Raw genomic sequence first — 12,625 nt, 5'->3', positions numbered from 1 at the left:
GTGACAAAGATGCTTCCTTAAGCCTTTTAAACTACTGTAATGGTACGAAAATGCAGTAATTAACTCAGTTTGAGGGAGAATGTGCTAACCAAGTTTGCCAAGAAGACTTTGAAAACGACAAAACAGTACGAATCGGCAGGTGATTTCTGAAATACGTCACCGCCTATTGTTGTGTAGGAATGTAGAGTTCCAAATTTGATTTGTAACCACGAATTTATTCCTTAGTCGTCTCGTCTCGTCTCGTCTCGTCTCGTCCCGCAGACGTTTTTCGTGCTTGCGCTGTCATATGGACCACGACCCGAGCGGCAGCGAGCGGCAGTCGAGCAAAGTCGGGACAAGTCGGGACGGGGACAGGGACAGGGATAGGAATGGTGCGAATGCACTGCAAACTACGCAGACACCTGGTGTGAGGCGCGGCGAGGCGAGGCGAGGCGAGGCGAGGAAGCCCACATCGCTACCAGTGGGCCCTCCAGCACGACACTGCCACACCCCGCACAGGCCCTCCGCTGAACACCAGGGACAAGATGCGTCCTCCGCTAGTGTCGAAGGCTGAACGCGCCCAGCGAATGACAGGGGGTGCAACGAGCAGCAGTGCGTCTCACACACGCGGCGGTGCGCCCGCCAATTCGGCCGTCACTCTGCTGGGACGCCGGGCGCGCCTCCCCGCGCCGTCCTCGAGGAACTGGCGGTTGCGGAAGGAAGCGCTTTCGTCAAATGCGGCCGAAAACTAACATTTTGTGTGTTGGGAGAAAAGCCGAACGCGAATTCTGCCGTGCTCCTACATTAGATGAGCGCCAACGGCGATACCATGATGAATACACCGGTTCTCGTCCGATCACCGAAGTTAAGCATCATCGGGCCCTGCTAGTACTTGGATGGGTGACCGCCTGGGAAACCCGGGTGCTGTTGGCTCCCTTCCCGTTTTTTTTTTTGTTATGTTGCCAGCCCAATTTTCAAACTACGTTTCTGTTGTGACAAAGATGCTTACTTAAGCCTTTTAAACTACTGTAATGGTACGAAAATGCAGTAATTAACTCAGTTTGAGGGAGAATGTGCTAACCAAGTTTGCCAAGAAGACTTTGAAAACGACAAAACAGTACGAATTGGCAGGTGATTTCTGAAATACGTCACCGCCTATTGTTGTGTAGGAATGTAGAGTTCCAAATTTGATTTGTAACCACGAATTTATTCCTTAGTCGTCTCGTCTCGTCTCGTCTCGTCTCGTCCCGCAGACGTTTTTCGTGCTTGCGCTGTCATATGGACCACGACCCGAGCGGCAGCGAGCGGCAGTCGAGCAAAGTCGGGACAAGTCGGGACGGGGACAGGGACAGGGATAGGAATGGTGCGAATGCACTGCAAACTACGCAGACACCTGGTGTGAGGCGCGGCGAGGCGAGGCGAGGCGAGGCGAGGAAGCCCACATCGCTACCAGTGGGCCCTCCAGCACGACACTGCCACACCCCGCACAGGCCCTCCGCTGAACACCAGGGACAAGATGCGTCCTCCGCTAGTGTCGAAGGCTGAACGCGCCCAGCGAATGACAGGGGGTGCAACGAGCAGCAGTGCGTCTCACACACGCGGCGGTGCGCCCGCCAATTCGGCCGTCACTCTGCTGGGACGCCGGGCGCGCCTCCCCGCGCCGTCCTCGAGGAACTGGCGGTTGCGGAAGGAAGCGCTTTCGTCAAATGCGGCCGAAAACTAACATTTTGTGTGTTGGGAGAAAAGCCGAACGCGAATTCTGCCGTGCTCCTACATTAGATGAGCGCCAACGGCGATACCATGATGAATACACCGGTTCTCGTCCGACCACCGAAGTTAAGCATCATCATGCCCGGCTAGTGCTTGGATGGGTGACCGCCTGGGTCAACCCGGGTGCTGTTGGCTCCCTTCCCGTTTTTTTTTTTTTGTTATGTTGCCAGCCCAATTTTCAAACTACGTTTCTGTTGTGACAAAGATGCTTCCTTAAGCCTTTTAAACTACTGTAATGGTACGAAAATGCAGTAATTAACTCAGTTTGAGGGAGAATGTGCTAACCAAGTTTGCCAAGAAGACTTTGAAAACGACAAAACAGTACGAATCGGCAGGTGATTTCTGAAATACGTCACCGCCTATTGTTGTGTAGGAATGTAGAGTTCCAAATTTGATTTGTAACCACGAATTTATTCCTTAGTCGTCTCGTCTCGTCTCGTCTCGTCTCGTCCCGCAGACGTTTTTCGTGCTTGCGCTGTCATATGGACCACGACCCGAGCGGCAGCGAGCGGCAGTCGAGCAAAGTCGGGACAAGTCGGGACGGGGACAGGGACAGGGATAGGAATGGTGCGAATGCACTGCAAACTACGCAGACACCTGGTGTGAGGCGCGGCGAGGCGAGGCGAGGCGAGGCGAGGAAGCCCACATCGCTACCAGTGGGCCCTCCAGCACGACACTGCCACACCCCGCACAGGCCCTCCGCTGAACACCAGGGACAAGATGCGTCCTCCGCTAGTGTCGAAGGCTGAACGCGCCCAGCGAATGACAGGGGGTGCAACGAGCAGCAGTGCGTCTCACACACGCGGCGGTGCGCCCGCCAATTCGGCCGTCACTCTGCTGGGACGCCGGGCGCGCCTCCCCGCGCCGTCCTCGAGGAACTGGCGGTTGCGGAAGGAAGCGCTTTCGTCAAATGCGGCCGAAAACTAACATTTTGTGTGTTGGGAGAAAAGCCGAACGCGAATTCTGCCGTGCTCCTACATTAGATGAGCGCCAACGGCGATACCATGATGAATACACCGGTTCTCGTCCGATCACCGAAGTTAAGCATCATCGGGCCCTGCTAGTACTTGGATGGGTGACCGCCTGGGAAACCCGGGTGCTGTTGGCTCCCTTCCTGTTTTTTTTTTTTTGTTATGTCGCCAGCCCAATTTTCAAACTACCTTTCTGTTGTGACAAAGATGCTTCCTTAAACCGTTTAAACTACTGTAATGGTACGAAAATGCAGTAATTAACTCAGTTTGAGGGAGAATGTGCTAACCAAGTTTGCCAAGAAGACTTTGAAAACGACAAAACAGTACGAATCGGCAGGTGATTTCTGAAATACGTCACCGCCTGTTGTTGTGTAGGAATGTAGAGTTCCAAATTTGATTTGTAACCACGAATTTATTCCTTAGTCGTCTCGTCTCGTCTCGTCTCGTCTCGTCCCGCAGACGTTTTTCGTGCTTGCGCTGTCATATGGACCACGACCCGAGCGGCAGCGAGCGGCAGTCGAGCAAAGTCGGGACAAGTCGGGACGGGGACAGGGACAGGGATAGGAATGGTGCGAATGCACTGCAAACTACGCAGACACCTGGTGTGAGGCGCGGCGAGGCGAGGCGAGGCGAGGCGAGGAAGCCCACATCGCTACCAGTGGGCCCTCCAGCACGACACTGCCACACCCCGCACAGGCCCTCCGCTGAACACCAGGGACAAGATGCGTCCTCCGCTAGTGTCGAAGGCTGAACGCGCCCAGCGAATGACAGGGGGTGCAACGAGCAGCAGTGCGTCTCACACACGCGGCGGTGCGCCCGCCAATTCGGCCGTCACTCTGCTGGGACGCCGGGCGCGCCTCCCCGCGCCGTCCTCGAGGAACTGGCGGTTGCGGAAGGAAGCGCTTTCGTCAAATGCGGCCGAAAACTAACATTTTGTGTGTTGGGAGAAAAGCCGAACGCGAATTCTGCCGTGCTCCTACATTAGATGAGCGCCAACGGCCATACCATGATGAATACACCGGTTCTCGTCCGATCACCGAAGTTAAGCATCATCGGGCCCTGCTAGTACTTGGATGGGTGACCGCCTGGGAAACCCGGGTGCTGTTGGCTCCCTTCCTGTTTTTTTTTTTTTGTTATGTCGCCAGCCCAATTATCAAACTACCTTTCTGTTGTGACAAAGATGCTTCCTTAAACCGTTTAAACTACTGTAATGGTACGAAAATGCAGTAATTAACTCAGTTTGAGGGAGAATGTGCTAACCAAGTTTGCCAAGAAGACTTTGAAAACGACAAAACAGTACGAATCGGCAGGTGATTTCTGAAATACGTCACCGCCTATTGTTGTGTAGGAATGTAGAGTTCCAAATTTGATTTGTAACCACGAATTTATTCCTTAGTCGTCTCGTCTCGTCTCGTCTCGTCTCGTCCCGCAGACGTTTTTCGTGCTTGCGCTGTCATATGGACCACGACCCGAGCGGCAGCGAGCGGCAGTCGAGCAAAGTCGGGACAAGTCGGGACGGGGACAGGGACAGGGATAGGAATGGTGCGAATGCACTGCAAACTACGCAGACACCTGGTGTGAGGCGCGGCGAGGCGAGGCGAGGCGAGGCGAGGAAGCCCACATCGCTACCAGTGGGCCCTCCAGCACGACACTGCCACACCCCGCACAGGCCCTCCGCTGAACACCAGGGACAAGATGCGTCCTCCGCTAGTGTCGAAGGCTGAACGCGCCCAGCGAATGACAGGGGGTGCAACGAGCAGCAGTGCGTCTCACACACGCGGCGGTGCGCCCGCCAATTCGGCCGTCACTCTGCTGGGACGCCGGGCGCGCCTCCCCGCGCCGTCCTCGAGGAACTGGCGGTTGCGGAAGGAAGCGCTTTCGTCAAATGCGGCCGAAAACTAACATTTTGTGTGTTGGGAGAAAAGCCGAACGCGAATTCTGCCGTGCTCCTACATTAGATGAGCGCCAACGGCGATACCATGATGAATACACCGGTTCTCGTCCGACCACCGAAGTTAAGCATCATCATGCCCGGCTAGTACTTGGATGGGTGACCGCCTGGGTCAACCCGGGTGCTGTTGGCTCCCTTCCCGTTTTTTTTTTTTGTTATGTTGCCAGCCCAATTTTCAAACTACGTTTCTGTTGTGACAAAGATGCTTCCTTAAGCCTTTTAAACTACTGTAATGGTACGAAAATGCAGTAATTAACTCAGTTTGAGGGAGAATGTGCTAACCAAGTTTGCCAAGAAGACTTTGAAAACGACAAAACAGTACGAATCGGCAGGTGATTTCTGAAATACGTCACCGCCTATTGTTGTGTAGGAATGTAGAGTTCCAAATTTGATTTGTAACCACGAATTTATTCCTTAGTCGTCTCGTCTCGTCTCGTCTCGTCTCGTCCCGCAGACGTTTTTCGTGCTTGCGCTGTCATATGGACCACGACCCGAGCGGCAGCGAGCGGCAGTCGAGCAAAGTCGGGACAAGTCGGGACGGGGACAGGGACAGGGATAGGAATGGTGCGAATGCACTGCAAACTACGCAGACACCTGGTGTGAGGCGCGGCGAGGCGAGGCGAGGCGAGGCGAGGAAGCCCACATCGCTACCAGTGGGCCCTCCAGCACGACACTGCCACACCCCGCACAGGCCCTCCGCTGAACACCAGGGACAAGATGCGTCCTCCGCTAGTGTCGAAGGCTGAACGCGCCCAGCGAATGACAGGGGGTGCAACGAGCAGCAGTGCGTCTCACACACGCGGCGGTGCGCCCGCCAATTCGGCCGTCACTCTGCTGGGACGCCGGGCGCGCCTCCCCGCGCCGTCCTCGAGGAACTGGCGGTTGCGGAAGGAAGCGCTTTCGTCAAATGCGGCCGAAAACTAACATTTTGTGTGTTGGGAGAAAAGCCGAACGCGAATTCTGCCGTGCTCCTACATTAGATGAGCGCCAACGGCGATACCATGATGAATACACCGGTTCTCGTCCGATCACCGAAGTTAAGCATCATCGGGCCCTGCTAGTACTTGGATGGGTGACCGCCTGGGAAACCCGGGTGCTGTTGGCTCCCTTCCTGTTTTTTTTTTTTTGTTATGTCGCCAGCCCAATTTTCAAACTACCTTTCTGTTGTGACAAAGATGCTTCCTTAAACCGTTTAAACTACTGTAATGGTACGAAAATGCAGTAATTAACTCAGTTTGAGGGAGAATGTGCTAACCAAGTTTGCCAAGAAGACTTTGAAAACGACAAAACAGTACGAATCGGCAGGTGATTTCTGAAATACGTCACCGCCTGTTGTTGTGTAGGAATGTAGAGTTCCAAATTTGATTTGTAACCACGAATTTATTCCTTAGTCGTCTCGTCTCGTCTCGTCTCGTCTCGTCCCGCAGACGTTTTTCGTGCTTGCGCTGTCATATGGACCACGACCCGAGCGGCAGCGAGCGGCAGTCGAGCAAAGTCGGGACAAGTCGGGACGGGGACAGGGACAGGGATAGGAATGGTGCGAATGCACTGCAAACTACGCAGACACCTGGTGTGAGGCGCGGCGAGGCGAGGCGAGGCGAGGCGAGGAAGCCCACATCGCTACCAGTGGGCCCTCCAGCACGACACTGCCACACCCCGCACAGGCCCTCCGCTGAACACCAGGGACAAGATGCGTCCTCCGCTAGTGTCGAAGGCTGAACGCGCCCAGCGAATGACAGGGGGTGCAACGAGCAGCAGTGCGTCTCACACACGCGGCGGTGCGCCCGCCAATTCGGCCGTCACTCTGCTGGGACGCCGGGCGCGCCTCCCCGCGCCGTCCTCGAGGAACTGGCGGTTGCGGAAGGAAGCGCTTTCGTCAAATGCGGCCGAAAACTAACATTTTGTGTGTTGGGAGAAAAGCCGAACGCGAATTCTGCCGTGCTCCTACATTAGATGAGCGCCAACGGCCATACCATGATGAATACACCGGTTCTCGTCCGATCACCGAAGTTAAGCATCATCGGGCCCTGCTAGTACTTGGATGGGTGACCGCCTGGGAAACCCGGGTGCTGTTGGCTCCCTTCCTGTTTTTTTTTTTTTGTTATGTCGCCAGCCCAATTATCAAACTACCTTTCTGTTGTGACAAAGATGCTTCCTTAAACCGTTTAAACTACTGTAATGGTACGAAAATGCAGTAATTAACTCAGTTTGAGGGAGAATGTGCTAACCAAGTTTGCCAAGAAGACTTTGAAAACGACAAAACAGTACGAATCGGCAGGTGATTTCTGAAATACGTCACCGCCTGTTGTTGTGTAGGAATGTAGAGTTCCAAATTTGATTTGTAACCACGAATTTATTCCTTAGTCGTCTCGTCTCGTCTCGTCTCGTCTCGTCCCGCAGACGTTTTTCGTGCTTGCGCTGTCATATGGACCACGACCCGAGCGGCAGCGAGCGGCAGTCGAGCAAAGTCGGGACAAGTCAGGACGGGGACAGGGACAGGGATAGGAATGGTGCGAATGCACTGCAAACTACGCAGACACCTGGTGTGAGGCGCGGCGAGGCGAGGCGAGGCGAGGCGAGGAAGCCCACATCGCTACCAGTGGGCCCTCCAGCACGACACTGCCACACCCCGCACAGGCCCTCCGCTGAACACCAGGGACAAGATGCGTCCTCCGCTAGTGTCGAAGGCTGAACGCGCCCAGCGAATGACAGGGGGTGCAACGAGCAGCAGTGCGTCTCACACACGCGGCGGTGCGCCCGCCAATTCGGCCGTCACTCTGCTGGGACGCCGGGCGCGCCTCCCCGCGCCGTCCTCGAGGAACTGGCGGTTGCGGAAGGAAGCGCTTTCGTCAAATGCGGCCGAAAACTAACATTTTGTGTGTTGGGAGAAAAGCCGAACGCGAATTCTGCCGTGCTCCTACATTAGATGAGCGCCAACGGCCATACCATGATGAATACACCGGTTCTCGTCCGATCACCGAAGTTAAGCATCATCGGGCCCTGCTAGTACTTGGATGGGTGACCGCCTGGGAAACCCGGGTGCTGTTGGCTCCCTTCCTGTTTTTTTTTTTTTGTTATGTCGCCAGCCCAATTATCAAACTACCTTTCTGTTGTGACAAAGATGCTTCCTTAAACCGTTTAAACTACTGTAATGGTACGAAAATGCAGTAATTAACTCAGTTTGAGGGAGAATGTGCTAACCAAGTTTGCCAAGAAGACTTTGAAAACGACAAAACAGTACGAATCGGCAGGTGATTTCTGAAATACGTCACCGCCTATTGTTGTGTAGGAATGTAGAGTTCCAAATTTGATTTGTAACCACGAATTTATTCCTTAGTCGTCTCGTCTCGTCTCGTCTCGTCTCGTCCCGCAGACGTTTTTCGTGCTTGCGCTGTCATATGGACCACGACCCGAGCGGCAGCGAGCGGCAGTCGAGCAAAGTCGGGACAAGTCGGGACGGGGACAGGGACAGGGATAGGAATGGTGCGAATGCACTGCAAACTACGCAGACACCTGGTGTGCGGCGCGGCGAGGCGAGGCGAGGCGAGGCGAGGAAGCCCACATCGCTACCAGTGGGCCCTCCAGCACGACACTGCCACACCCCGCACAGGCCCTCCGCTGAACACCAGGGACAAGATGCGTCCTCCGCTAGTGTCGAAGGCTGAACGCGCCCAGCGAATGACAGGGGGTGCAACGAGCAGCAGTGCGTCTCACACACGCGGCGGTGCGCCCGCCAATTCGGCCGTCACTCTGCTGGGACGCCGGGCGCGCCTCCCCGCGCCGTCCTCGAGGAACTGGCGGTTGCGGAAGGAAGCGCTTTCGTCAAATGCGGCCGAAAACTAACATTTTGTGTGTTGGGAGAAAAGCCGAACGCGAATTCTGCCGTGCTCCTACATTAGATGAGCGCCAACGGCGATACCATGATGAATACACCGGTTCTCGTCCGACCACCGAAGTTAAGCATCATCATGCCCGGCTAGTACTTGGATGGGTGACCGCCTGGGTCAACCCGGGTGCTGTTGGCTCCCTTCCCGTTTTTTTTTTTGTTATGTTGCCAGCCCAATTTTCAAACTACGTTTCTGTTGTGACAAAGATGCTTCCTTAAGCCTTTTAAACTACTGTAATGGTACGAAAATGCAGTAATTAACTCAGTTTGAGGGAGAATGTGCTAACCAAGTTTGCCAAGAAGACTTTGAAAACGACAAAACAGTACGAATCGGCAGGTGATTTCTGAAATACGTCACCGCCTATTGTTGTGTAGGAATGTAGAGTTCCAAATTTGATTTGTAACCACGAATTTATTCCTTAGTCGTCTCGTCTCGTCTCGTCTCGTCTCGTCCCGCAGACGTTTTTCGTGCTTGCGCTGTCATATGGACCACGACCCGAGCGGCAGCGAGCGGCAGTCGAGCAAAGTCGGGACAAGTCGGGACGGGGACAGGGACAGGGATAGGAATGGTGCGAATGCACTGCAAACTACGCAGACACCTGGTGTGAGGCGCGGCGAGGCGAGGCGAGGCGAGGCGAGGAAGCCCACATCGCTACCAGTGGGCCCTCCAGCACGACACTGCCACACCCCGCACAGGCCCTCCGCTGAACACCAGGGACAAGATGCGTCCTCCGCTAGTGTCGAAGGCTGAACGCGCCCAGCGAATGACAGGGGGTGCAACGAGCAGCAGTGCGTCTCACACACGCGGCGGTGCGCCCGCCAATTCGGCCGTCACTCTGCTGGGACGCCGGGCGCGCCTCCCCGCGCCGTCCTCGAGGAACTGGCGGTTGCGGAAGGAAGCGCTTTCGTCAAATGCGGCCGAAAACTAACATTTTGTGTGTTGGGAGAAAAGCCGAACGCGAATTCTGCCGTGCTCCTACATTAGATGAGCGCCAACGGCGATACCATGATGAATACACCGGTTCTCGTCCGATCACCGAAGTTAAGCATCATCGGGCCCTGCTAGTACTTGGATGGGTGACCGCCTGGGAAACCCGGGTGCTGTTGGCTCCCTTCCTGTTTTTTTTTTTTTTTGTTATGTCGCCAGCCCAATTTTCAAACTACCTTTCTGTTGTGACAAAGATGCTTCCTTAAACCGTTTAAACTACTGTAATGGTACGAAAATGCAGTAATTAACTCAGTTTGAGGGAGAATGTGCTAACCAAGTTTGCCAAGAAGACTTTGAAAACGACAAAACAGTACGAATCGGCAGGTGATTTCTGAAATACGTCACCGCCTATTGTTGTGTAGGAATGTAGAGTTCCAAATTTGATTTGTAACCACGAATTTATTCCTTAGTCGTCTCGTCTCGTCTCGTCTCGTCTCGTCCCGCAGACGTTTTTCGTGCTTGCGCTGTCATATGGACCACGACCCGAGCGGCAGCGAGCGGCAGTCGAGCAAAGTCGGGACAAGTCGGGACGGGGACAGGGACAGGGATAGGAATGGTGCGAATGCACTGCAAACTACGCAGACACCTGGTGTGCGGCGCGGCGAGGCGAGGCGAGGCGAGGCGAGGAAGCCCACATCGCTACCAGTGGGCCCTCCAGCACGACACTGCCACACCCCGCACAGGCCCTCCGCTGAACACCAGGGACAAGATGCGTCCTCCGCTAGTGTCGAAGGCTGAACGCGCCCAGCGAATGACAGGGGGTGCAACGAGCAGCAGTGCGTCTCACACACGCGGCGGTGCGCCCGCCAATTCGGCCGTCACTCTGCTGGGACGCCGGGCGCGCCTCCCCGCGCCGTCCTCGAGGAACTGGCGGTTGCGGAAGGAAGCGCTTTCGTCAAATGCGGCCGAAAACTAACATTTTGTGTGTTGGGAGAAAAGCCGAACGCGAATTCTGCCGTGCTCCTACATTAGATGAGCGCCAACGGCGATACCATGATGAATACACCGGTTCTCGTCCGACCACCGAAGTTAAGCATCATCATGCCCGGCTAGTACTTGGATGGGTGACCGCCTGGGTCAACCCGGGTGCTGTTGGCTCCCTTCCCGTTTTTTTTTTTTGTTATGTTGCAGGGAACTGATGAACTCAGATGTTGAGTCCCGTGGTGCTCAGAGCCATTTGAACCATTTTTGACAGTGAGCAACTTACTTTTTGACCTCCAGTCATACATACAGTGTTCACGTAGGTCCCTCTCCTAGCCTGCGACTTTGAAAACGACAAAACAGTACGAATCGGCAGGTGATTTCTGAAATACGTCACCGCCTATTGTTGTGTAGGAATGTAGAGTTCCAAATTTGATTTGTAACCACGAATTTATTCCTTAGTCGTCTCGTCTCGTCTCGTCTCGTCTCGTCCCGCAGACGTTTTTCGTGCTTGCGCTGTCATATGGACCACGACCCGAGCGGCAGCGAGCGGCAGTCGAGCAAAGTCGGGACAAGTCGGGACGGGGACAGGGACAGGGATAGGAATGGTGCGAATGCACTGCAAACTACGCAGACACCTGGTGTGAGGCGCGGCGAGGCGAGGCGAGGCGAGGCGAGGAAGCCCACATCGCTACCAGTGGGCCCTCCAGCACGACACTGCCACACCCCGCACAGGCCCTCCGCTGAACACCAGGGACAAGATGCGTCCTCCGCTAGTGTCGAAGGCTGAACGCGCCCAGCGAATGACAGGGGGTGCAACGAGCAGCAGTGCGTCTCACACACGCGGCGGTGCGCCCGCCAATTCGGCCGTCACTCTGCTGGGACGCCGGGCGCGCCTCCCCGCGCCGTCCTCGAGGAACTGGCGGTTGCGGAAGGAAGCGCTTTCGTCAAATGCGGCCGAAAACTAACATTTTGTGTGTTGGGAGAAAAGCCGAACGCGAATTCTGCCGTGCTCCTACATTAGATGAGCGCCAACGGCGATACCATGATGAATACACCGGTTCTCGTCCGATCACCGAAGTTAAGCATCATCGGGCCCTGCTAGTACTTGGATGGGTGACCGCCTGGGAAACCCGGGTGCTGTTGGCTCCCTTCCTGTTTTTTTTTTTTTTTGTTATGTCGCCAGCCCAATTTTCAAACTACCTTTCTGTTGTGACAAAGATGCTTCCTTAAACCGTTTAAACTACTGTAATGGTACGAAAATGCAGTAATTAACTCAGTTTGAGGGAGAATGTGCTAACCAAGTTTGCCAAGAAGACTTTGAAAACGACAAAACAGTACGAATCGGCAGGTGATTTCTGAAATACGTCACCGCCTATTGTTGTGTAGGAATGTAGAGTTCCAAATTTGATTTGTAACCACGAATTTATTCCTTAGTCGTCTCGTCTCGTCTCGTCTCGTCTCGTCCCGCAGACGTTTTTCGTGCTTGCGCTGTCATATGGACCACGACCCGAGCGGCAGCGAGCGGCAGTCGAGCAAAGTCGGGACAAGTCGGGACGGGGACAGGGACAGGGATAGGAATGGTGCGAATGCACTGCAAACTACGCAGACACCTGGTGTGCGGCGCGGCGAGGCGAGGCGAGGCGAGGCGAGGAAGCCCACATCGCTACCAGTGGGCCCTCCAGCACGACACTGCCACACCCCGCACAGGCCCTCCGCTGAACACCAGGGACAAGATGCGTCCTCCGCTAGTGTCGAAGGCTGAACGCGCCCAGCGAATGACAGGGGGTGCAACGAGCAGCAGTGCGTCTCACACACGCGGCGGTGCGCCCGCCAATTCGGCCGTCACTCTGCTGGGACGCCGGGCGCGCCTCCCCGCGCCGTCCTCGAGGAACTGGCGGTTGCGGAAGGAAGCGCTTTCGTCAAATGCGGCCGAAAACTAACATTTTGTGTGTTGGGAGAAAAGCCGAACGCGAATTCTGCCGTGCTCCTACATTAGATGAGCGCCAACGGCGATACCATGATGAATACACCGGTTCTCGTCCGACCACCGAAGTTAAGCATCATCATGCCCGGCTAGTACTTGGATGGGTGACCGCCTGGGTCAACCCGGGTGCTGTTGGCTCCCTTCCCGTTTTTTTTTTTTGTTATGTTGCCAG

General features: G+C 55.1%; 8 non-coding genes and 5 pseudogenes across 8 annotated transcripts; all 13 read left to right on the top strand.

Annotated features, from left to right (window-relative positions):
* Window positions 1–793: 793 nt before the first annotated feature.
* Window positions 794–912, top strand: LOC126163923 (5S ribosomal RNA). The gene has a single exon (XR_007535343.1). It is a non-coding gene; the product is annotated as a 5S ribosomal RNA (ribosomal RNA).
* An 852-nt stretch (window positions 913–1,764) lies between these two features.
* On the top strand, window positions 1,765–1,884 carry LOC126164095 (5S ribosomal RNA; annotated as a pseudogene).
* An 854-nt stretch (window positions 1,885–2,738) lies between these two features.
* Window positions 2,739–2,857, top strand: LOC126163921 (5S ribosomal RNA). The gene has a single exon (XR_007535341.1). It is a non-coding gene; the product is annotated as a 5S ribosomal RNA (ribosomal RNA).
* An 854-nt stretch (window positions 2,858–3,711) lies between these two features.
* LOC126163895 (5S ribosomal RNA) lies at window positions 3,712–3,830 on the top strand. Its single transcript, XR_007535317.1, has one exon. It is a non-coding gene; the product is annotated as a 5S ribosomal RNA (ribosomal RNA).
* An 854-nt stretch (window positions 3,831–4,684) lies between these two features.
* LOC126164066 (5S ribosomal RNA) lies at window positions 4,685–4,804 on the top strand (annotated as a pseudogene).
* An 853-nt stretch (window positions 4,805–5,657) lies between these two features.
* Window positions 5,658–5,776, top strand: LOC126163920 (5S ribosomal RNA). The gene has a single exon (XR_007535340.1). It is a non-coding gene; the product is annotated as a 5S ribosomal RNA (ribosomal RNA).
* Window positions 5,777–6,630: 854 nt separating this feature from the next.
* On the top strand, window positions 6,631–6,749 carry LOC126163894 (5S ribosomal RNA). Its single transcript, XR_007535316.1, has one exon. It is a non-coding gene; the product is annotated as a 5S ribosomal RNA (ribosomal RNA).
* Window positions 6,750–7,603: 854 nt separating this feature from the next.
* On the top strand, window positions 7,604–7,722 carry LOC126163893 (5S ribosomal RNA). The gene has a single exon (XR_007535315.1). It is a non-coding gene; the product is annotated as a 5S ribosomal RNA (ribosomal RNA).
* An 854-nt stretch (window positions 7,723–8,576) lies between these two features.
* Window positions 8,577–8,696, top strand: LOC126164065 (5S ribosomal RNA; annotated as a pseudogene).
* An 852-nt stretch (window positions 8,697–9,548) lies between these two features.
* On the top strand, window positions 9,549–9,667 carry LOC126163918 (5S ribosomal RNA). The gene has a single exon (XR_007535339.1). It is a non-coding gene; the product is annotated as a 5S ribosomal RNA (ribosomal RNA).
* Window positions 9,668–10,523: 856 nt separating this feature from the next.
* LOC126164064 (5S ribosomal RNA) lies at window positions 10,524–10,643 on the top strand (annotated as a pseudogene).
* An 853-nt stretch (window positions 10,644–11,496) lies between these two features.
* On the top strand, window positions 11,497–11,615 carry LOC126163917 (5S ribosomal RNA). The gene has a single exon (XR_007535338.1). It is a non-coding gene; the product is annotated as a 5S ribosomal RNA (ribosomal RNA).
* An 856-nt stretch (window positions 11,616–12,471) lies between these two features.
* On the top strand, window positions 12,472–12,591 carry LOC126164063 (5S ribosomal RNA; annotated as a pseudogene).
* Window positions 12,592–12,625: the final 34 nt, after the last annotated feature.

Source organism: Schistocerca cancellata, chromosome 2 (assembly GCF_023864275.1).
Source record: "Schistocerca cancellata isolate TAMUIC-IGC-003103 chromosome 2, iqSchCanc2.1, whole genome shotgun sequence".
In the NCBI taxonomy this organism is placed as follows: Eukaryota; Metazoa; Arthropoda; class Insecta; order Orthoptera; family Acrididae; genus Schistocerca; species Schistocerca cancellata.
Note: the sequence above shows the minus strand (reverse complement) of the source record. Positions and strands in the feature narration are given on the sequence as shown.